This window comes from Lemur catta, chromosome 17 (genome assembly GCF_020740605.2).
Source record: "Lemur catta isolate mLemCat1 chromosome 17, mLemCat1.pri, whole genome shotgun sequence".
Classification (NCBI taxonomy): Eukaryota; Metazoa; Chordata; class Mammalia; order Primates; family Lemuridae; genus Lemur; species Lemur catta.
This window is the reverse complement of record NC_059144.1, coordinates 37,934,466-37,958,698: the sequence shown is the minus strand read 5'-3', so window position 1 is coordinate 37,958,698 and position 24,233 is coordinate 37,934,466. Positions and strand designations below refer to the sequence as shown.

At 43.6% G+C, this 24,233-nt stretch overlaps 1 protein-coding gene across 3 annotated transcripts in view; it reads right to left on the bottom strand.

The window, feature by feature from the left end:
• The window catches only part of PCSK2 (proprotein convertase subtilisin/kexin type 2), a 188,964-nt gene that overhangs the window by 87,831 nt on the left and 76,900 nt on the right, over positions 1–24,233 (bottom strand). The window lies entirely within an intron of this gene.

The window sequence follows — 24,233 nt, the reverse complement described above, 5'->3', positions numbered from 1 at the left end:
TTTTATTAAAATGAACAAATGGATATTCTACAATTCTAGTTCAACTTTTGAAACTTAATTTGATGTCTGTGCACAAATGTTACCCAGGCAACTCTATCCACCCGGGCCCCTCCCAGTCCCTGGACAATGTGCCAGTTACAGACCATGCTAGGATGAAACAGAAACCATCTACGCACACTTGCATACTGTTCATAATTTAACGAGGTATTTCCACTACATTTTATCTTCCCAACAAAACTGTGGGGTGAGTATAGTTGCAGTTGAGGGAATGGAGGTTCGGAAGCCACTGATCAACAGTTAAAACATGGCGGAGCCACCAGGTTGACAGATTCTCAATGCTGTGAACTTTCCACTAAGCCACTTGGTCTCTCCCTAAGGGCATGTAACACAGCCAGCCTTCCAGGATCTGGTACAGCTTTACTGTGGATATAACTCTCAAAGGACCTGGGCCATGAGCACTTCCATGCTGGGCTGATAATTAAACCACTGTTAATTAGCATTGACTGTGCTGAGTGGGGAGGGGCCAGGACAGAGGGGGACAAAGGGTAACAAAGGGGAAACCTGCCTCCAAAGAGGGTGACGAACATCTTTGCTTGAAGTGAGCGCAAGAAAAGGGACATAAAACCCAAAACTAACATGTTGCTGAAAATACTGAAGTATGTTAATCTATGATGTCCTGGATTGTGTTACACTATTATTTTCTGCACCACTAAGAATTATTCTACTTACCACTGGTATGGGTTGAACTGTGCTCAAGGTATATTGAGGTGCTAACCTCCAGAGCCTTATTTGGAAACAGCCTATGACATGTAACCTGTTAAGATGAGGTCGCTAGAGTAGGGTGAGCCCTCCATCCACTATGGCTGGTGTCGCTATAACAAGAGGACAGAGAGACACAAGGAAAATGCCACATGAAGGCATACAGATACACAGAACAAAGCCACGTGAGAAGGAGGAAGCAGAGATTGGAGTTATGCTAGGACCCAGCCAAAGAATGCCTGGGTCTACCAGAAGCTGGAAGATGCAATGAAAGATCCATTTCTAGAAACTTCAGAGAGCGTGGCTGTGCCAAGCCCTTGATTTCGGAGTTCTGGCCTCCAGAACTTTGGGAGAATAAATTTCAGTTGTGCTAAGCCACCCAGTTTGTGGAACTTTGTTACGGCCGCTCCAGGAAACAAATGCAAACACTAAGAATTAAGCTATGTCACGATGCTTCCTTCTCATTTGTAAACTTCATTTTGTACTTAAAGTGCTCTTACAGTTTTATTTGGACAAAGATTTCTTTTACCATATGTAACTTTTTTAAGCAAAAGGAAACAAGGAAAATGTTAGCCAGATCAATTGGTTCCCATGTCCCTAAAATTCCTTCACATTTGGTGTCTGAGTCACAATTGTTCACGTCTGTGTTTTTCCACAAAAGATTGTCTTCTGTGCCAACAAGTGCGTTGACAGAACCACATTTCTTGAAAGAGTGCGCCACTATTGTCTTCAGGCTTTCCTTCCAAACTGCCAACTGCTGTTCTGCAAGTTCGATGTACTAGTCAAGACAATGACAACTTTGTCACTCTTGTTATTTGCTGAGAGCAATGATAAGATGCATACAAAACACAGGCATTTTAGAATTGATGATATATGGTAGTTTTTGTCTTTTTATATTATTTTGCTGGCAAACTTTTGAGCAGTTAATCAAAGTAGAACTTTTCTCAGTTTGCCCCCTACCCAGGACTGGGCCCTTAATAGGTGAGCTGAGGGACAGTCACCCATGGAAATGTGTGCTTTGGTGAAAAGAGCCCTGGATTGGGTGTTCAGGTCCTGCCCCTGCTTCCTAACTTTGTGTCTTTCAGCATAATAGTGACCTTCCTGTCCCAAGACTCAGTTTCCTCATCTCTAAAATAAGAATAATATTTAATACTTTCATCTGAGGGCTGCTTTGAGGAACCAATAATGTCAATGTCTGTGAAACACCAGCACATTGCAGGTGTCTGCAAATGTCATTCCCCTCCCTCTCCTGCAGTCAGCTGTCCTCCACCTGGGTGTACATCAAAGTCATCTGAGGACCTTTAATGATCCCCACACCCAGGACACACTGGGACCCAGTCAGAGTCTCTGGGGGCTTTGTTTTCAAACCCTCCAGGTGGGTCCACTCTGCAGCCGAGCTTGACACTGTCTGGGAGGCTTGTTTTCTTCCTCTGTACAAGACCTGCCTCTACCTCTCAGAATTGTGGTGAGGCTCAAACAGGATCCGGGCTGTGAAATCCTCATTTTGTAAAGAGCTCAGCAGATGGGAGGACTCGTGGCCATCATCATGCTGAAGGTGTGACCCCTAGGTGAGGGGTCAGGGGAATGCCACTGCCTCTCAGCCATAGCCCCTCCCAGCTTCTGTCCTACCCTGAGCCTCTGTGTCTCTCTCTGTGGAAGGACATTAACGTTGGCCATTGTAAAACAGAGAAGCAGGAAAGAAGCACAAACATAATACCTCTCCCCCTCCTGATAATCCCTGTTGACATTAAACAGAAAAAATAAAATAAGGGAACTCATGTACGTGGTTAGGAAATCAAAACAATATAGAAAATTATAAAATGAAAAGGGAACTCTTGGTCCTCCTGTCCTCTCCCTGCTTCCAAATAGCTCTCTCCTGGAGGGTAACTGCTGTTCATTACTTCTTGTGACTCCTTCCAGAAATTGTTCATGCACGCACTAGTATATATATATGTATATATATGAAATAGATATATATGAAATATATATATGAAACATACACACACATACACATATATATAGACAGACAGATTCTGTGACAAGCAGTGTATGTTAGCATGCTCCTTTTATAAGGTGGTGGGTTGAATAGTAGCCCCCAAAACATACATTTACACCCAAATCCCCAAAACCTGTGCAGGTGACTTTATTGGAAAAAGGGTCTTCGCAGATATAATTAAGAATATTGCCATGAGATCATCCTGGGTTATCTGGTTGGGCCCTAAATCTGATGGAAAGTATCCTTATAGGAGACATAAGAGGAGAGACACGCACAGAGAAGAGGAGAGGCCGTGCGAAGATGGAAGCAGAGATTAGAGTGACACGGCCACAAGCCAAGGAGTGCCTGGCACCATTGCAAGACAGAAGGGTGACAGAAGAGGCTCCGGGGAGCCTCTGGAGGGACCATGGCCTGGCCGACAATGTGAGTTCTGACTTCTGGCTCCAGAACTGTGAGAGAATAAACTTCTGTTGTTTTAAGCTGCCAAGCTTGTGGTAATTTGTTACGGTAGCCATAGAAAACTAATACTTTAGTAATAATTTAAGAGAGATTAATATATATAATACCTAAATGTTTAATATCCACATATGGATTTGATATAATACATAACTTTAGATATTACATAAATACTATTACATAAATAATATATAATATCTATGTTATATCTATATGTTAAAACACCTATATATAGATATTATATAATAGTGTAATATAGATATAAAATCTGATAGTAGCTCTTTTAAATTTAGTACAAAAGAATAATGCTAACGTGTACTGTTCTTAACAAAATCTCTTACTCTCTTTTAATAGGTGCCTATTATTCCATCATGTGATTAAAACAAATTTGATGATCTTGTCACCTATTGAAGGACATGCTGGTTGGTTGGATATTTTGTCGTTGTCATTCTGCGATTCTGCACAATGCTGCAGGGAACATCTTCACACACAAGCTTGAGTGTGCACACATGCAGCCATGCACACAGTGGTGATGTTTTCCAGGTATGTCATTGGGATAAGTTATAAGCAGTAGGATTGCTGAGTCAATACATTTTCATAAGGCAATGATTGCCAAATGCCCTCCAGAAAGCTTGTACCAAATTACTCCTTCACTAACAATGTGTGAGAATGTGGGGAATTTTTGAAAAACTGTGGGTCTTGTGTGGCCGTTGTGATCAGTGGGTCTGGGGCGCCTCCCAGGAGCCTGTGTTTTAAGAGCTCCTGGGTGACTGTGCTTCACTCCCGGGCTGGGAACCCCAGGAGGGGCCGAGCTCCAGGATCTCCTTTAGTCAGAGGATCCCAGTGCTGGGAAGGTGATAAAATCCTGACGCTCAGGCCAAAACACCGAGCAGCAAACTGAGAGTCGTCAGGGGTGGGCTGTGGCCTCAGTAGTTTCTAAAGCTTTCCAGGTAATTCCAGTGAGCAGCCAGGGTGGTGGGCCAGTGTGCTGGGGGCTCCTCTCTGTTCTCTCTGGACTACATCCTCAGGTCAAGAACTGAAGTCAAATTAAACTGTAGACGAGGGCAAGGGACAAAGAGCATCTTCATCAAAGACTCCCAAAGACCACTCTCAGATCCATTGGAAAATATTCTCCTTTTACTGAAAATATAATCTCTCTAAATGCACCTAGCTGGTGGGGGGTGGTGGTGATGGCAGGATTAGCGGGGGTTGGGTGTGGGAGAGTACCAAGAATACAGCAAAAGTTTCCAAAGAACGTGGATCTTTTATTTATGAAACCTCTTAGTTTGCACTGTAAGGGACCTAGCCTTTAGTATGGGTTGAGGATTTTTTTCCCTAACAGGTTCAAACAAAACAAAAGCAGCTATGCCAGAAGCAGTCTGCCCAACACACTAGCTAGAACACTCGTGGGTGGGCTTGAGGACACACCGTATGGGACGCAGGGTTATGGCTGAAGGTGGAAGGGCCCTCTGGTGCTTGGCCTGATCATCCTCATCCTCATTGCCCTCCTGGGGAGGAGAGAGGGTCTCAGCCACTCCTGGCAGGTGCTCACAGAAGTGTTCTTCCTCTTCTGAGGTGTGGAGGGGGACTTTGGTTTCCAGCTGGGGGTGGTTGGGGAGAACTGGAATGAATTGGGTTGGGTATCCTTCATCTCACAGAAAGGAGAACAGAGCTCGACTTCATTTTAGGTGCACTGCTGACCTCTATGTAGCATAGAATGTTGTGGAAAAGGAGGCAGCACGGCACCATGGATGAGAACTTCATTTTCGGGACAGGCAGACAAGTCACAGGCCCCACTGTCCTTGCTGCTCACGGGCTGCGAGATCTTGAGCAAGCTGCTGAACCCACTTAAGACTCAGTTTGTAAAATGGGCATGAGCCCTAATGATGATTAATGTTTATTGAGGGCTGATGGTGCAGCAGGTCATGTTCTGAGTACTTTATGTACATCATCTCAGTTATTTTCCCCAGCAACCTCACGAGAGGTTAGGAATGAGATGTTAGGAATGAAGGCGAGAAGACATTAAGCAGCTGGTTAGGCGGCACATGGCTAGCCCAGGGTAGAGCCATGGTGCATAGCTGGTACGGGCTGGATCGTGTCCTCCCCGCTCCACATGTTGAAGCTCTGACCCCCCGGTAACTGGATTTGGAGATAGGGTCATTAAAGAGATAACTAAGTTAAAGTGAGGTCATTAGTGTAGCGCCTAATCCAAGATGACTGATGTCCTTATAAGGGGACATTAGGGCACTGGTACAACCAGGGGGAACGATGGGAGGACACAGGGAGAAGATGGCCATCTACAAGCCAAGGAGATGGCCCTGAAGACATCCTGATGACACCTTGATCTTGGACTTCTACCTCCATAAACTTCTGTTCTTTAAGCCAGCCCAGGTCCTTGGTTGTGGCATCTGAGCAGACTGACGGGCACCCCGGCAACCCGGCTGCAGGGCCTACCTGCTTCTCACTGCCTGGCACTGCTCCTCTGCTCCCCCCGCACATGTGGCTTGTGGTGAGACCAAATGAGATGATGCTTATAGAACCTGGCCCACAGTACAGCACTCAAGAAATGCCAGCAATCACTGCTTTGATTATTGCTAATGTTGTAATGTGCAACAGCAGTGGGTTGGTGCCTTCTCTTGTTCCAGACCATCTCAAGCCAGGTTCATCTTATTCCAAAGTGGCCCAGAGGGCCTTTGCTTCAGTCCTCTTGCTCGTAGCTAATTGAAGACACATCAGATTAAACATAGGAAGAGAAATCAGTTGGAGTCCATTCCTACGTGTGTCCTGAATGCACAAGTCCCCACCTACAGGAAGAGCATATCTCCATCTTTTTTTTTTTAAAGACAATTTTTTAGAGCAGTTTGAGGTTTGCAGAAAAATTGAGAGGGAGGTATAGAGAGTTCCATATACACCCTGTCCCCACACATGCCCGGCATGCCCCACAGAGCACAGCGTGCATTTGTTACAAGTGATGAACCTGCACTGACGCGTCCCTATCACCCAGAGTCCACAGTACACATTAGGGCTCATGGTCGGCTCTCCACCTCTTTCTGACTTAGCCTTTCCAAGGCAGTGTGTTATCTCAGGATTTGAACTGATGAGCTGAACAAAGCTCATCAAACAAGGAACCCCCAAAAGCCATTGCTGGGGGTGGTGCGGGAGATTATGGACGAAGGGCCACTCCTGGGCTCAGATGTTCTAGTTCATCTGCTTTGCCACCAACTGCTGGCTTTGGCTGTCAAAATCCAAATCTAGAGATGAGAGAGGTTAAGGCAGGGAAGACATGACCCAGGAAGGTCAGACACTCAGAGGGAGGTGGCCAACATCAGGGAGTGTGGCTGCATGATTGACTCCTTGAGTGGGCAGGTATGACTTTTTGGAAAGCCCCATTATAGGCAAATCACACAGCTTAACTTCTCAAAGAACACACAGTTAAGTCACAATTATGGCTGAATGCACAGTATCGACTGCCCTCGTTTGGAGAGGTCTGCCCATCTTGCACGAATGAAGGCGATCAATGGAGAAGAGAGGATGCGCACCTCTGACCACAGTTCCAGTCACTGTGTCTCTGTGACAAGATGTTAACACATTGCTGTCTATCATCTAAAGCCCAGTATACAAGGAATACCATGAGATAAATCAGTGTAGTTAGGGAGGGATCGAAAGACGTTTCTCGTGGAATGACGTGCGAAGAGAGCCAATGAGAATGCCTTTAGAGGGTGAGAGTCCCCCTCACACATTTTCTGTTACATGAGAGTCATGGTTGGGGTCGTGCCACAGTGTGATCTCGATCTCCCTCTTGCTCCTGTTCCCAGGGTGGTGGGGAAATGTTAGGCGTTGGATTTAGGGGATTATATTAAAGAACAGGATATTAAAAGATGGCAGGTCCTATGCCAGGTGTTGAGGAAGGGATGGTTAGACTGGGGTGTGCTTGAGAGGAGCATTTTCCAGAGAAGCCAGAAAGCCCTAAATGCTGTTCTTGGCCAAAATGACATGGTCCTCTCAAGTGAAGTTCTCCTGAGAGGTAAGTGCAGAAAAGTCATTTTGATATATGAATAGCTTTGGCCTCACTCACAGAGTAGCACCCTGGAGAGCCTGCCTGGGCCAGGTGGACAGCTCTGTTTTCCACTGCAGGTGGGCAGAAGGACCTCAGTCTAACAGGGAAGGCTCCTGGGAGGGTGATGGGAGAAAGAACAGAAGGACAGGAGATCTGAGGGAGGAAGGAGGAGAAGGATCTGCACCTCTCCTTTCCAGCCATGGCCAGCCAGCATCCTCACATCTGACCACTGCACCCAGTACTCCACCTCCCTGGGAAGGCACTTGGGGTGAAGGGAGGCCAGCGCGGCCCACAGAGAAGGTGCTCATGGCACCCAGCTGGGAATGAATGGCTCCAGCACTGCACGAGAACACAGCTTCCAAAAGCTTTGTCCTTGCAAAGCCTGCAACATGATGCTGGTGCACGTTCCAGTTCTGCTGGTGAATCAGAAGGAGGATGCTGGGTAGGGATGTGTCTGGGTTGCCTGGTCCCCATTCTGGGCTGAAGGGAGGGCCCATTAATGTGCTTCTGGAAGGCAGGAGTGGATCCAACTGAAGAATGTTCTGCAGTTTCATTCAATTGTGCTGTCTATGGCTGGCAAGCTTGTTGGAGAGAGCTAATAGCATCAAGGTCATCTGGTTTGGTCCTGTGGGTCAGTTACCTTGACTCTGTTTCCATGACCACAGGCTAATGATGGCACCCCAGGCCCAGCTGCTGCCTCCCAGATGTGCGTGGTGAAAAGAGGGATAGATGGCGGAGTGTGGTTGATTTGATCCAGAGTCACGAATGCTAAAGACCGTGATCCAAACTTGGTGTGGTTCAGTGAACAAGCACCAGACGTTGAGTCAGAAAGAACTGGGTTCAGGTCCTGACATGGTTGGCTTCTTAATTGTGCATGTTCTGAGGTAGGTCCCTCAAATTCTTCGAGTCATGCTTTCTTCATCTAGAGCAGGGGTTTGGCAAAATCCAGACCACTGACTGCCTTTGCAAATAGTTTGTTGGAATGCAGCTATGCCCATTTTGTCTATATCCTGCCTATGGCTGCTTTCACAATACAGAGATTGAGTTGACTAGTTGCAACAGAGATGATGTGGCCTGTAAAGTCTAAAATATTTGTTCTCTGGCTCTTTACAGAAAGTTTGTTTTCCCTTGATGTCTAGCATGGAGACGATGGAATTCTTGACTTTGCAGGCTGTTTCGGAATCTGTTTCATCCTTCAGGGTGGAAACAGGGCACTTGGGCAGTGGTGCAAATGGTGTGATTTGAGGGGCATGAACAAAGCCTGCAGGGACCCAAATCACCTTCCCGGAGCACATGCACACTGACTGAATTTCAGCCATGAGGGGTAAAGCTTTAATTTTAAGCACTCATTAACCAGGATGATTAGGTCTCTATTTGGAAAGATTTAAAAAACAAGTCCTCTGGGAAGGGCAACACATCCAGGTGTTATCACTTACCCACACTTATGCATGAACTCATTCATTAGACAACTTTTCCTGATGATGCTGGCTGAGGCTGGTGCAAGGAAGGAACAGGAGTTTATGCAAAAGGTGATTTTGAAAGCCTTGGGCAGTTTCCTGCAAGTCAGGGAGAAATGCTACCGAAATCAACAAGGAAGGAGCCAGAGCTTACACTGGGCACCACCACGAGAGGGAGGACTGAGATAAAGGAGTTGAGAGGCACTGGAATAAAACCTTCCCGAAGGTGTGTGTTTCTCCAGACACATTCTCTATGCCCGGCAGTCATCAGCTTGGAGACATGCACCCCCATGTATTTGCTATAACAAAGGCTGCAGTGTTGTTTCTTCATAAATTTTCAGTGGGGAACAAATCAAAAAGCTCTCTGCTACAGAATACAAATGGATTCTTGAAAATTTCCAACCTCCTTAAACTAACAAACTCTGAAGAAGGTTTGATTTTTGGATCAGGACAGCGGGAAGATATCACTTGCTCAGTTCGTTCTTCCTCAAGGGCATCTGTTTTTAATCCTCCTCAAAGGTTGGCCCCTTTGTCAACAGCAATGCCTTGTCCGTTCTTTCCTACAATTAGTATTTCGTTAGTTGCCAATGGAACAGTTCCAGGGTGACAAGGTAGAAAAGAAATGTGTATTGAAATTGCAATTGGCATACGTCTGAAATTTTAGGAGACTGGTGACGGTACCTTCCCAGCACCAGGCAGCTGAAGAGTAATTCATACGTCAAGCCAAGCAGCCCACGGATGACAAAACACCAATAAGGAATAAAGGTCAGAGTGATTGATTCTTTACACACTTCTACTTACGCAGGGAGCACTCGGTGACGGACTGTTAATGAGCCCCAGCATAGTGATGCAGAACAAATGAAAAAAGTAATGAATCAGCTTTGCAGTCGTGCTCCTGGAAGGTACAGAACCATCTACACGCTTAGATCTGCCCTTTGCAAAATACCCGGAGAAAGTGGCTGTTCATCCTGCAGTGCCTTAGTTTTCTATGGCTGTGGTATCAAACGGCTGCCAATTTAGTGGCTTAAAACAACACAGATCTGTTCCCTTACGTTTCTGGAGCTCATAAGTCTAAAATTAAGGTGGCAGCAGGGCTGTGTTCCTTCTAGAGGCTCTGTGTTCTTTGGTTTATAGTCCCCTTCCTCCATCACCGAAGGCAGCAACGGTGGGTCAAATTCTTGTGTGGCATCATCTTGACTTTCTCTTCTACCTTCCTCGTATAAGGACACTTGTGGTTACGCTGGGCTCATGCAGATAATTCAGGGTAATCTCCCTAACTTAAAGTCAGCTGACTAGCAACATTAATTCCATCCACAACCTTAATCCCCCCTTGCCATGGGCTGTACCATATTCACAGGTTCTAGGATTAGGATATGGAGGGATTAGGATAACGGGGAGGTCATCATTCTGCTTACCACATAACAAAGGGAACTATTAATAATATTCATGCCAGAGAAGTGAGGCTGATTGTTGGCGAGTCCTGCTGAAGACATCTGCAGGTCGAAGGAGTCCTGTTTCGAGGCTGGCAGAGGGTGAAAGCAGAGGCCACCCTCAGGGGGACAGCTACGAGTGGGTTATATTATTTTCTTCTATGAGTCAAATCAAAGCTACTAAAACTGTCTAATTCCATTCATTTCCACAGACATTGAAGATGGGCTTATTAAGTATCAGATATTTTGGTGGCCACTGGGAATTTATAAATAAATAGATCTGTCTTCTGAATGTAATTGATGTGAGTTGTATCACATTCAACTGCAGATGCACATGTATTTCTTCTCACACGAGAGTGCTGCAGAAAGGGGATGTTGACATTGAGTCTCTGGGTCTCTAGGCCCAGAGACGGGGTCTACCACTTGCTAGTTGTTTTACTTCAGTCAAGTTTCTTAAGCATTCCATACATTTGTTTTCTTACTTATAAAATAGGAATAATTGTCATAGGAACCTCACTGTGTTGTGATGAAAAATAAGTATTTATAAAAGAGCTTTATGCATTGCTTAGAACATAATGTGTCCTAAATAAGTTGGCAAGGGATAATAATTCCACCTCAGCGATGTTTCTTGGACTGTGTGTGAAGAACTTTTCAATGATGCTAATTTTTCTGCGTGCGTGTGTGTGTGTGTGTGTGTGTGTGTGTGTGTGTGTGTGTATGTGTGTATAATTTGTTGGTGCTGGGTGTGACACATGTCTTATCACTCAAGAACATGTACAGACCACTCTTCATCCACTGTAATTTTTCTTCTTGTAAAATGGGACTGGATAGTGATTTGTATAAATAAATTACAACAAAATCATTTACCCTGTGGACGGGGTTCATCTTAAACTTTTGGGCATGCACATGGCTCTCGCCAAGCAGCAGCCGAAGCAGACCGATCAGGAATGGAAAGATGCAAAAATGCATATTGCCCATGTGGGTATTGAGAGGTGGCCGTGGGGCGTGCTCACGGAAGACCATGAGAAACAAGTGCTGGAGATAGATTTCTCAGTAAAAAAGTCTGACTTTTGTAACCCCTGGATAACATGGGGTTTTCCTGGGCCTGTGTCTGTCTCTCTTTAAAAACAATTTTTCTCCCAGAATCATTTGCCTGAAAGAGTTTTCTGGGTAGTAACTCCTTACCTACTGCTCTTGAGTTTCTCACTGAAGTACTCAAGACACACTGAAAAAAATGAAAACTCCCACTGCCATGAAAAGGAGGACTCACAGTCCATCTGCCGCGAGAATTTGAAGGCATCGCTAACAGGTACTGCAGCTATTCAGCATAGCTGAATAGAGAAACACATGTGATGGCCTGTCTCCGTAATGTCCTGAAAACAACAGAACTTTTCAGCAATAAATCTGATTTAAGAACCCTTAGTCTCTGCCCTACTGTCTGCCCCTTACCTGGAAAACACATCTCTACGAACCACCAAGAGAGCTGTTGTACAACCCTCTTTCCGCTCTCTCCCTCAGCTGCCCACAGCCAGTACTTCTTGTCTGCATCTACTGAGAAACAAATATTTCCAAAATACACGACTGATAGAAGAGAGAGGAGTGGTGGCCCATTTTACTTCAGAAAGTAGAACTCACGAAATTCAAGTGTGTGAGTAGAAACGTGAAGAAGAGCCTGGTGGCAGTGTGCACAGGAGACTGTCATTTTTTAATCACTTCCTTTGTTCAGAGTGTCAGAAAAATATGCCGTAAGGGTAGAATGAGACTCCATCTCAACATTGCAAGTCTTTTAAACATTGGGAATTCGGCAAAGAGCTGTGTACTTCCAACACTATCTCAGAGGGTGATTCGATTAATGGACAGGGCAGAGGCAACCCAACAATGAGTCTAGTGGTAAATTCTGGGTTTGTTAGAGCTTATCTCATTCAAAAATAAGTAAACTAGAAAAAAGGAAACCCACATAGGAGAACTGGAAGGAAAAATACCAGGAACAAGGGAAGGGGAACATCACGCTGAAGACTCAGAGAAAACCACTACATGACAAAATAACTAAACACAAGAACCAGAAGCAAATTACTTGGCATACTGGTTAAATATGATTTTAATGAAATAGAAGCCTAAATCCATAAGACTTAGAGAAAAAAACACATCAAGACAAGAACAAAAGGTATAGAAATGAGAAGAGGGAGCCAAGCACAAAAGCAAAATTAAAAACCTTGTTTGAAAGCAGCAAAGAGAATAATTGACAATGCAGAAATGGAATGGTAATAATAAAGTTAAATTTTAACAGTTTTACTAGAAAGAGATAAAAATGTTGAAAGAGAAAATTATAGGTGTGTAGGATATAGCACAGAGAAACAGAGATTCAGCAATAAGGTTATAGTTAGTTTGGGGGATGAGAACATTCCTGAATGCTTTCTCAGTGACAAATACTATTGATGTCATATAGGAATGATCTAAAGTCAGATACCTTTTCATGGGGACCTGGACGACTCTCCCTCCAAGCTGCCTGTGTGTTTTTACTTCAGAAATATCCATAGCTGCTTACCAATCAGCAGCAGGAGGAGGTAAGGGGCAGCTTTTCTTGTCCCAGGTGTGTTTCTTGGTGCCAGCATTTGGGGTGGACACCATACTTAGGAACTACAGCCAGAAAACTATACCCTTAGGCCTGAAAGGAGGGATGTGTCACATAATAGGCAGCATTCATGCACAGGTGGGTTGTGTGAATGTTATAAAAGAAAAATGTTGCCCTATAGATCCTAAGATCCAGAAGTCCAAGTATTAACTCAAGACACGTCTGTTGCTCGTGTTCACTGTAAGCGATAGTAAACTGACCCCATGATCAAATGGCTACTTGACTCTTTTCTATTGCTGGTCCTTAGACCTGGAGTGGCAATAACAGAGGAGGTGAGCAGTAGAGGGAAACATCTTGAACCCAAGGTTGCAGATTTATCAGTGGGGACCAGCTCCTCAGTTTGGTCCTAACAATATTCCCGGAAAACAAACAAACAAACAAAACCACTGGAAAAGCCACAAAGCAAAACACTTGTGTATATAGACTGAAAGGCTCACCACATTCTAGGGAAGATTAATATTAGATTAACATGAGATCTATACTTAGCCATATTCCAGTGAATATTTGAATTGCAGGGATAGAGACAAAATCCCAGAAGCATCCAAGCAGAAACAAAACAAAACAAAACAAAACATATTAATTACAAAGGAATAAAAAAATGAAGCTGGGCTAGGCCTTCTCTGTAACACCAACAGGTGTAAGCCAATCAGGAAGTATAGGCAGATCAAGAGGTCAATGTTTGTGTTCCAGATACTGTATAATAAATGACCCCAGGACATGGTGGCTCTAAGCAACCGTTTCATTATGCTCACAGATTCTGTGGGTCAGGGATTTGGAGATGGCACAGAGGGCTTGCCTCTGTAGTATTATTTCTGGAGCCCTAGCTGGAAAGAATCAAAAGTTGGGTGTGACTCAAGTCTGGGGGCTGAATAAGACACAGGTATTATCATTACTGGGTTGGGATCTCAGGATGGATCTGGCCCAAGGAACAAAACCATCTCCTTAGCCCCACACCTTTGCTGCCTTGCTCATTTCCTCTCTACAGCCAGGAGTTTGCAGATGAGACAGAGGGTCAGCTAGGGAAATTGCTTTGGGTCTCCCTAGTGTCTAAGTTCTAGATTCTTCTCATAGCTACAAGCAACTTTTCTTTCTGTAGAATGCAACGATGCTTTAGCCTGGATTTCAAGGCACCAGAGTACAGCCCACCCCGTCTGTCCACATACTATTCCCTCTACCACAATCCAGACAGGCTTGTCTCCTTATTAAATCCTCACATGTCCTCATGTCCTTCCTGCCCAGGGCATATTCACTCACATATCAATGTTTTTGTGTCAAAATATTGATGTGCAAGCCATTAGGTTTAATATCTTTAATATCTGCCTCATTTCCTGATGATAGCCATTACTATTTTTGGTAACTTCCCTTGCAAACTGATTGTTTGAACCACATAGTTGTGACTTGAGTAATCATTTAGCACAAGACCGTTGGCTATTTCCCATGCTTTAGTGTTGTATCTGCCATTAAACTGTAATTTCCTTGGGGAATGACAAAACCAAGTGTAAAAATATATTTTGTCCCACTTTCAGAGGAAAAAAGACCTCTGCTACTTCCATGCTATAGTTTTGCACTTCTGTAACACCACCATATGAGGATACTGTTACCACCTCTTCCACTAGCTTTTCTATGTGTGGCCGAGCCCACCGTGGTCCTCTGACAGTGTGTGATTCCCATTCACTTTCCTCCTCCACTTCTGAACATGACTGGATTATCCTATGGTCAAACGAGCAAATGAAAGTCATCAAGTGGCTCATGCCTCGTCAGCATTTTGAAAAGCTGCATCATGCTTCATTTCACAATGTGAAATTCGATTACTTTTATTCAACCGTTTTATGGAATCTGAAAAGTGCTACATGTCTCCAAAAAGCCTGCTGGAGGAGGATCTTGTTATGTTAATTGTTGAGTGAATCTCCCTAAAAATGTGTGCTGTTCTTAATGAAAACTACATGGCATGTCTTGATGAGTGCGGCAAAGATGCTTCAAAAGCAAGATGCTATGTTTGTTCTCATGTATAAGTGGGAGCTAAGCTACAGTTACACGGGGGCATAGAGAATGATACAATGGACATTGCAGACTCAGATGGTGGGGAGGTGGGGAGGGGAGGTGACAGAAGAAAAACTGCCTATGGACGGGTACACTAAAAACCCAGACATCACCACTATGCAATTCATCGTGTAACCAAAAACTACTTGTACCCCTAAATCTATCAAGATAAAAAAATTAAATAAAAAATACTTAACAGCGAGGCGGGGGGGGGGGGGGGGGAGGAAAACCAATAAAAACCAACTGGCCAGAGTTCCAGAGCCTGCCTGACCTGAACCCAGGCTCATGGCATACAGAATGGGGACATTTAGAGCTCGCTTTTCTCTTTCCTTTCTCCTCTCCCAGTGATTTTAAACAACTTTACTGTTCATTTCAGAGAAAACAAAGGAATTATTATAATGTAAGATGGTGCCCTTCTCTTTTTGTTCTTTCTTAGATAGAAACGCCAACTTTGTTTTCTGGTTTGAAATGAAATTGCTGCATCCTGTTCTTATCTGCCATTGAGAGTCAAGCGGATATTCTTCAAACCAAGTGCTGAAAATGTGCTCTAAGGACAGAGTTTGGCAAACCTGCCCCATTAAGTTCTTTTCCCTAAGATTATCACAAAATCCTAAAACCAAGCCCACGAATGCCCCACTATGGTTCTCATCATGTTCTGCTGAAAGCAATAATCCATTTAAATTCAGAAAAATCTGACATCACGAAAAAGTATTGCTCTTTGAAGTATTTTCCTTTATTGTTCTTTGAGGCCAGTTCCCTGGAACTGTACTGACCCCCAGGCAATGCATATTGGAAATCAGCCAACCAGAATCCCCGGGGCTAGTCTCCACCCTCATTCGTTGGTTTTTTTCCACTGGTGTAAGTTGCAGGTGATTTCTAATCTGCCTCCCTTTGACTGCCTGAGGGAACCTCTGGCTTTTTTTTTTTCTGGGTGAAGATAACTACACCTTAGTTTCCTTGGGTGTCAACAGCAATGCAGTGCTGATGAGTGGTTTCTTGCATGTCCTCTATATCAAAGAAACCCTGGAGTTTCTTAACCTGTATTTATCTGTCACCACTGAGTCAGACTCTAAGACAGACCTTCGTTACCACTTCCAAGGATACACTCAACTTTGCACTTGGACACCTAGGGTGTGGACCCCATCCTTTGCTGTGCACAGCACTACCCTGTCATCGACACTCAGTTCCTCCCAGCCTTCAGCCAGCCCTCTTGAGACAGGGATGGCGCTTCATTTCCACAAATTGGTTGGAAATACCTTCCATGATGCTACTTAGTACCATCTGAGTGAGCTGTATTCTCAATTGGCACATAATCAAGTGTGCACGATGGTGTGTGCTTTTCAATCTAAAACCAGGGTGTGTGTATGGGGAGGGGCCACCTGATGCTTAACCAGTTTCAGGTTCAGAAAGCCATAACTGCCTTCGTTGCTCCTCACTTGATCTATTTCTATGTGGTCTGCCATTTACCTGATGTTTGCTCAGCACCTGGTAAGCAAAGAGCTTTCGAAAAAGGTGGAAAAGAAAATCAATATCTCTGCCCATTTAGATAGCCTCTCACCATTCAGCGACATTCACACAGTGCTGGGGAGGAAAGCAGGAGACCGATGCATCTTAGAGACGTGGAGAAGGCATGTGGTCAATTCATCTAAGCAATCGTTGGCATTCAACCAGTTGCTAGCCTGGGTTCAAGTGACTAGGTTTTCATGAAGCTGTGGCTTAAAGGAGCAATACCATATACCCGTGTTTCTCTCTTAAAACATGCATCTCTCCAACACATGAGACACAGCACTCTGTTACCCTGGCATAGGTCAATAATTATGAAAATTTCAACAACAGTACAGGTAAATAGTTATGAAAATTTCAACAATAGTACCAAATGCAAAATACTTTACAGTTTAAATCTAATCCTCTCAACCATCTTGTAACATGGTATTATCACTGTGGAAATGTTAAAAGATGTCTGTAAGTGCTTTGATGTTCTTCTCATCGAGAGGCAGGACCTATGTCCCTCCCCTTGGTCTGGGTGAGCTTATGACTGATGCAGTCAGTAAGGGCATGGTAGAAAGATGCTATCTGACTTTCAAGATTACACCAGAAAAGGCCACTTTTTTTTTTTTTTTTTGATCTAGGAGAAGCCAGCCACCATGTAATAAAGTCCAACTACCCTGAGACTGCCACACTAGACAGGCTGTGCTTTGGTGCCCTGGTCGACATCCTCAGTTGGGCTCCCAGCCTGGAGCTGTGTGTTGGGCCATCTCAGATGTCCAACCGCTGCTGCCATCAGAATTCAACCGTGAGACATCCCAAGTGGAAACGGCCAAACCGTTCCCAAATTCCTGACCCACAAAACAGTGAGCCAAGTACAATTGTTTTGACTTTCCATCTCTAGTCTTGGGAGTAATTTGCTACACAGCAATATTAACCAGGACAATTATCCACTATTTTACAAGTGAACAAATTGAGCCTCACAAACTTTGAGTAACTTGCCCAAAGTCACGCAATTTCAAAGTTGCCGGTTTTACATCAGCTTTGTCCCAGTCCAAAACCAATGCCCCTGGCTCTATAACCCATAACGCAGTTCTAATTAGCCAGTTTACTGCAGGAGAAACCCAACACGACTGAGACTGTGTGACTTAAAAGTGAAATATCGCTATTGTATATGCCTCCCTGATGAAGCTGGTGTGAGGATCTCCATCCCAGGCCTAGACAACGAACGCATGCATGAAAGAGCTCAGATCACAGGATTCTAGGTCCTCTTGACTTCTCTCAGGGTAGAGGACTAGGGAGCTTCCAGGTATTGCTCTCCACCCCTCATGCCCTTCCTGTTGGCCCCGACCAGCCTCAACTTTGCCGTCAGTTTCTCTGCCCCAAAGTCAGCCATCCCCTGTTTTGGAGCAAAGAACACTCATTGGTCACCCACGGCCCAAGACCTGTTCCCTCATGGGCATCTTGTCTGGTCTTTGTCACCACACTGGGAGGGAAGTACTGCTAACTGCATCTTGTGGATGCAGAAATCCGGGCTTAGGGAAGTTAAGGGACTTGCTCAAGTTAATTGACAGATTTAAACCCACAGTTTTCTGACTCTCACTGTACTGTGCTCCTTCCCGCTGCCCTCAACATAGCAAACATTTAACAGAGGAATTACCATTGAGTGCTCCTGTGCCACCTGGCAACTTCTCATTCTGATGACTGATGACTCTGGTGAGAGATGTTAGTCCCATGTCAGGAGGTGCCTGGTCCTCCCAAGGCAAAACTGTTTGCTACCTAAAGACCTTCTCTGGAAAAGCAAAGAATGCCCACACCGCTGCTCCTCCAGACCCCCAACCTTGACAGTGTGCTGGCAGAAACAACTTCAGCACAAATGACTTGAAATGGTAAGTAATACTGACAAGCTGTGTTACATTGGGCAGGTTACTTAACCTCTCTGAGTCTCTGTTTCATCATGTGCAAAGCGAGAGAGTGGGCCAGATGACTTGAACATACTATACAAATACACAACTCTCTGCATTTGGAGCCATAAATATATGAAGTGACTTATGAAGAAGAGTATGGAAATAATAGCAACAGTAAACACTTATTGAATAACTTACCATCACGTGCTTAGCACTTTACATGCATTGCTATTATCATCCCCATTTTACAGATAGGAGCACAGTGGCTTGTCTGAGACACATAGGTAGAAAGTAGACGAGGCATGATTTGAACCCTGGCTGTTTGGCCCCAGGAGATGAACTCTTAAACCACGTCTTAATACTGGAAAATGAGCCTTAATGTCATAGGACAGACAGTAATGTCACAGGAATTCGGAGGGAAGAGGGACGTTTTATAGAACTATTATGAAATTAAATAAGCTAACAAACGTAAAGGGTTCAGAACAGTGCTTAGCATGTAATCGATGCTCTGTAAGCGTAAGCTACCATTGGGAAGGTTTCACTAACAGGAGAGAAGGAACCCTCCGCTTGCCCCTGGAGTCTGAGGCCTTTCTCATGTGTCGCAGCATCCAAGACCTGGGTCCTAGCCCACAGGTTTGATCTTGACCCAATCACTTTATTTCTCTGAGTCTTAGCTACCATTTATCAGTTCGGACACTTCTGCCAACCTCATAGTTTTGTTGTATTTTTTAAATCACATGAGATGGTGGGCATACAAGTACTTTGAGGATTATGAACCACCATTGCTGTCATTATCTTCACCTCTTCAGTAATAAAAGCTATCCTGAGCAGTTCACAGCAGAGACATCATTCAATGCCCCCAAGACCTGTTTTTCTGGTGGTTAGTCAAGTCCCGGGCACCTATTGGTTTTTATAAATACTAGAGCTTATCCTGGGAAGGGACTGAATCTTAAACTGAGTTTTCAAACTGGTCATAAGATCCAGTTTGAGATGCTTTAATTACACTTTCAGTTTTTGTGAATTATCCTTGTCAGGTGGATTGCAGCTGGGAGAGGCAAAAGCAGCGAGTTTGTGGTTAGAAGACCTGGGTTTAAAAGATTGTTCATGGCTCAGTCCCTTGGCTGTGACCTGGGAAACTTATTTAATTTCTGGATACAATGAAAGTGATACCCATAAAAGTGTAAACTGTACAGGGTTATTTGAGAATCTAATAATGCCCATTGCTGCTGCAGATGGGGTGAAACACATTTTTTGGAGAAAGTGTAAATTGGCACAGCCCACGTGGAGCGTGTCTTGGAAGAGTCCATCCAGTCCTGAAGTGGGCTTGCTGTTTGAGCCAGGAATTGTACTTTCAGATGGCAGTTCTTTGGGTGCCTCCCTGTTAACCATTCTAACCCCCTTCTCTTATTCCTGCTTCTACTACAGAGACTGAAATAGCCAGACACCTGCCTACCCAGCCTCCCTTATCAGATCACGTGATCTGTTCTGGGTAAGAGTTCTAAAGGGGGCATCTGAGAAAGAGTTTTTCCTCTCCATGAATGAAGAAAGAGCTCTTTCTCCTTTTGCCAGCCAGCCTTCTGCTTCCTGTCTTTGGAGGCTGCAGTAGGCAGATGTGCTCCGTGGACCTCCAGCCAGCGTCTTACAAGCATGGGGGAAGGTTGAGAGACTTGCAGACACCAACCAGGAGCCTGGATGGTCAGCTGCTGGTCCAGCCTTGGCACTGTCCACTGCAGACTTCCTGTTACAGGGCTGATTAAGGTCTTTATTATTTAAGTCACTCTTACTTCTTTCCCGGCAGCAAAAGAACTCTTAACTGATATGCCATTCCACAATCTGTCTTTCTCTCTCTTTCTCTCCTATAGGAAGGTCTAGAGCTGCATTGTCCCCTAGGTAGTCACTGCCCCATAGGGCTATTGAGTACTCGAAACATGGCTAGTCTGAATTGAAATGTGCCCAAAGTATAAAGTATACACTGGAGTTTGATGACTCAGTACAAGAAAAGAATGTAAAATACCTCATTATAATTTTATACTGATTATATGTTGAAATAATATTATTTTGGATATACTTTATCACATAAAACATATCATTATTAAAATTAAGTGTACTCATTTCTTTTACTTTTTAAAATGTGGCTATTTAGGATTACATATATACACAGTTGTGGTCCACATTGCATTTCTGTTGGATGGCACTGCTATAGAAAGACAGATACCAAACGAATGCTAGTGGTCACCTCTGGGGTTTGGAAGTAAAAGAAGGGCTTGATATGGAGGGTGATTTTTTTTTCCCTCTATATGCTTCTTGAATTTTCTACACTAAGCATATATTTGTAGATTACTTCTGTGAGCTTTAGGAATGTAGGACACAATCTAAACAAATGAGTCAATACATGTAAACATGCTTTGTCAATTTTAAAGATATGCATATGTTAGTTGTAAGGGTGAAGTTTTAAAACTTAATAGCTATCTATTTTGGAACATTAAATGCACATTATATATGTAACAAGCATTTTCAATCTCTAAAACCTTAAATATTGGACAAAACACATGGAGAAACACTCATGTAGGGTTTGCAGTAATGAAACAGAATGTGTCTTTTTTAAACGGTAGACACATATATAAGATGAGCTTGTTTCTGAATAATTGAGGGCATGCTTATGAGCTCAACAACGAAAATAAAAGGTGACTTGTAAAGAAATTAAGATTTTTTGGGTTATCTCATAAATATTTAATAACTAGCAACATTAATGATAACCCTCTTTTCACTGGTAAAACATGACAACTTGTAAAACAGCCCAGACATCTGGCTCCTACCTTTTTATGATGCACTGGTAGGTTTATTTTTCTCCAAAAATCCCCAAGTCATTAAATTTTGGATTCAACATTGATTTATTCCTTTTGAGGGCTTGCCAAATACAAAGATAAATTACTAGGCCTAAGTGATTAAGGAAGAATAATGGTTTGTTTTGAGTCAACACTGTGTTTAGTCCTTTAATTGTTATTATTTTTAATTAAAAAGCCAGCACACCATTCCCAACCTACTAATGGAGCTAGAGAAGAAAACAGCAACCAGACTTCTGGAAACCAGAGAAGTATAATTCATCAGGCCAGGCTGTGGGGACAGAGAGCCTGCAGGATGGATGTCTCAGCTCTGCTGTGTGCTGTGTTCTGGCAAAGTTTAGATACTAATTGACATTTAGTTGTATGCACTGGAGTCTTTGAGTGTTATTTCACGATTGTCCACAACTCAAGCAGAAATCCAAGTGATTTTGCTTCAATGTCATTGTATTCACAGCTCAGCCACAAGTTGGACTGTGTGTGTTGTTAGCCAAGTCTGTTTTTCCTCTGGACTTCATCTTCCCAGCCAGTAAAAGAAAGCATTAGGCTGGAAGATAATCTCAAAAATCTTTTTCAGCTTTGAACATGCCTCCTCCTGCTCTCCCCTTTCATTTCCCTTCTGCAGCACCCTCCCTCACCAAATGTTCAGTTTATTAGTGGAACACAGAGATTGTCTGACATTTAAAGCTGCAGTTAATTATCTGCATTACAAATGTCCCTAGTACATCTACAGTATATATATTAAATTATGTATGTGTATGTATTTCAATGTATAAATTATGTAGAATTAGACATGATTTTATACATAATTATATATTATTTTATAATTATATATAATTGTATGTAATTCTGTAATATACACACTGGATATTTACATATTACATATTATATAATTATACTTTATATATAATTTTATATATATTAAGATACACACACACACACACACACATACACAAGGAGGAAACTCCATCATGGCAACCATGGCATGGCATAACCATGGCAACAACCATGGCAACAGATAAACTCCCAGATCCCAAAAACTTTTCCAGGCAAGGTCAGAGGACAGAAAACAATGCCATTATATTTCCGAATTTGTAATCAAACCTAAATTTTAAAATGCTTTATAACTGCTGTTTGGAAATATGACTTTGGTGAATGAATAATGAACGTAAGTTCCCTTTTATCCTTTGTGTTTGTTCATTTTCCCGCTATCCCTAAACTGGAACTCTTTTAAGGCTGAAGTAAGAATCTTCGCTAGCATTCCTTCCGTTACCAACCGGTGTTTCCCTGCGATTATTCCAGGTGCAGAGTGAGGCTCAGGACTCCACAAGCACAGCCTATTAGCAAATCTCTTCTCAACATGGGCATCGTGTGCGTGGATAAAAGCACGATTTACTTGGGCTTATTGAGGCAACAGTAAATAAATTTGGAAGCACTGAATTGCATTAGAAAAACATGACTGAGCATTTAAAGCTTTTTCTCAGTGAAATAAATGGTATGTTTGCTGACATTCTCTTTCCCATGCATTAATATGGAAGAAGTGATTTACCAAAAAATGGTAATAGAAACCAGCAAATACCTTAATTTGTGTTATTAACCCAGCCAATATAAAATTCGAGGAAGCAGAAATGGCACTGGCAGAGACACAGCGGTAGCAGCTGCTCCGCGACACCATGGAGCGTGGTCTACTTGAGGGAATGCCACGTTGCCATGGAAGCGAGCTGTGTCTTCGAGCTGCTGTGCCCCAGGGAAGGGGCAGGGAAGGGCGGAGAGCATCCTCCTTCTCTGGGTATTTGGTGGGGTGGGGGTGGGAACACATGACCTAGCATTTTGCTCAATCTTTGGAGGATACAGGATGTATTCAAGGTGGTCCCTGCCTTCAAGGGACTTACATTTAGGCTGGGTGCCCCAGCAAAAGGTATCTGCTTATATGGTAGAAGAGCTTCCTGTGTCCAGAGAAAGCACAGTTTATGAAGGCTGTAGCAGTCAAAATGAATGACATTTTGAAAAATAAACGAAATTAAAATGGGCTACCCTGATCCCACTGTAACTGTGGACTTTTAAGTTAGCCTATGTACATTGTGGTACTCCAAAATTACAGAAATTTGGAGTTGGGTCTCCAATTCACCCAGTCTGACTTTCTGTACAGATGAGAAAACAGAAGGGGAGGAGAGGCCTGGGGAGAGGACACATATGCCGGGAGGAATAAGACCACAGTGGGATGAGGCGGGAAGGAGCCGGAGGGGGGCTGTGTAGGACCAGAGGGCTGGTGACTCCACATCCCAGGAGCTGAGGCAGTGGGTCCCTCCTGGGTGACTGGAGATTCTGACAGGAGCCTTCCCACGTACCTCCAACTCCTCTCTGAGTAGATTTCTCAGGTGGGTATAAATCTCTGATCCTAGAGTCTCAGAAAAGGAGCTTCCCCCAGCCCCAGACAGCAAATCTGACATTTTTAAGACAGTAATAAGATTAAGAACTTGATGAGTCTAGACAAGAAATGATCTTGCTATACCAAAACTATATTCCATCTCTGACTACTTTTTTTGAAATACGTTTTTTATTTTGGAATTATTTTAGAATTTACAGAATTTTGGTCTGGTGACAGAGATAAAAGCATTTCCAAGAATACTTCTGTGATAGATTACTGGAGTAATGGCCCTGATTTATTCCTGCCTCCCTATATCTCTTGAGTACTTCCTGTCACACTGGCCCCAGGCCTGGCCACGTGACTTGCATTGGCCAATGGGCTATAGCAACCATGCTGTAGCAGATATTTGAAAAGTGCTTGTGTGCTGGGGTTTGTTCTCTTGCTTCATCTTGGAACACTGTGATCACCATCGTGTGAATAAACTTGGGCTAGCCTGTTGAAGACACAGGGCCCATTCCCCTAGAGCTCCCCAGAAAATAGCCATCACTAAAACCAGAAATGTGAGTGAGGCCATTTGAGATCAATCAGCTCCTACCCACACTATCAGCCGACTGCACCTACATGAGGGACTCCAAGCAATACAAGCAGAAGATCCACCCAGCTGAGCCCATCCTAAATTGCTGGGCCAGATTATTTTGAGCTAATAAATGCTTTTTGTTGTAATCTACCAAGCCTTGATGGTTTGTTACATAGCCAAAGCTAACTTCTTACAACTTTTTTTGTCTTTAATGCTCCATTGCAACTTT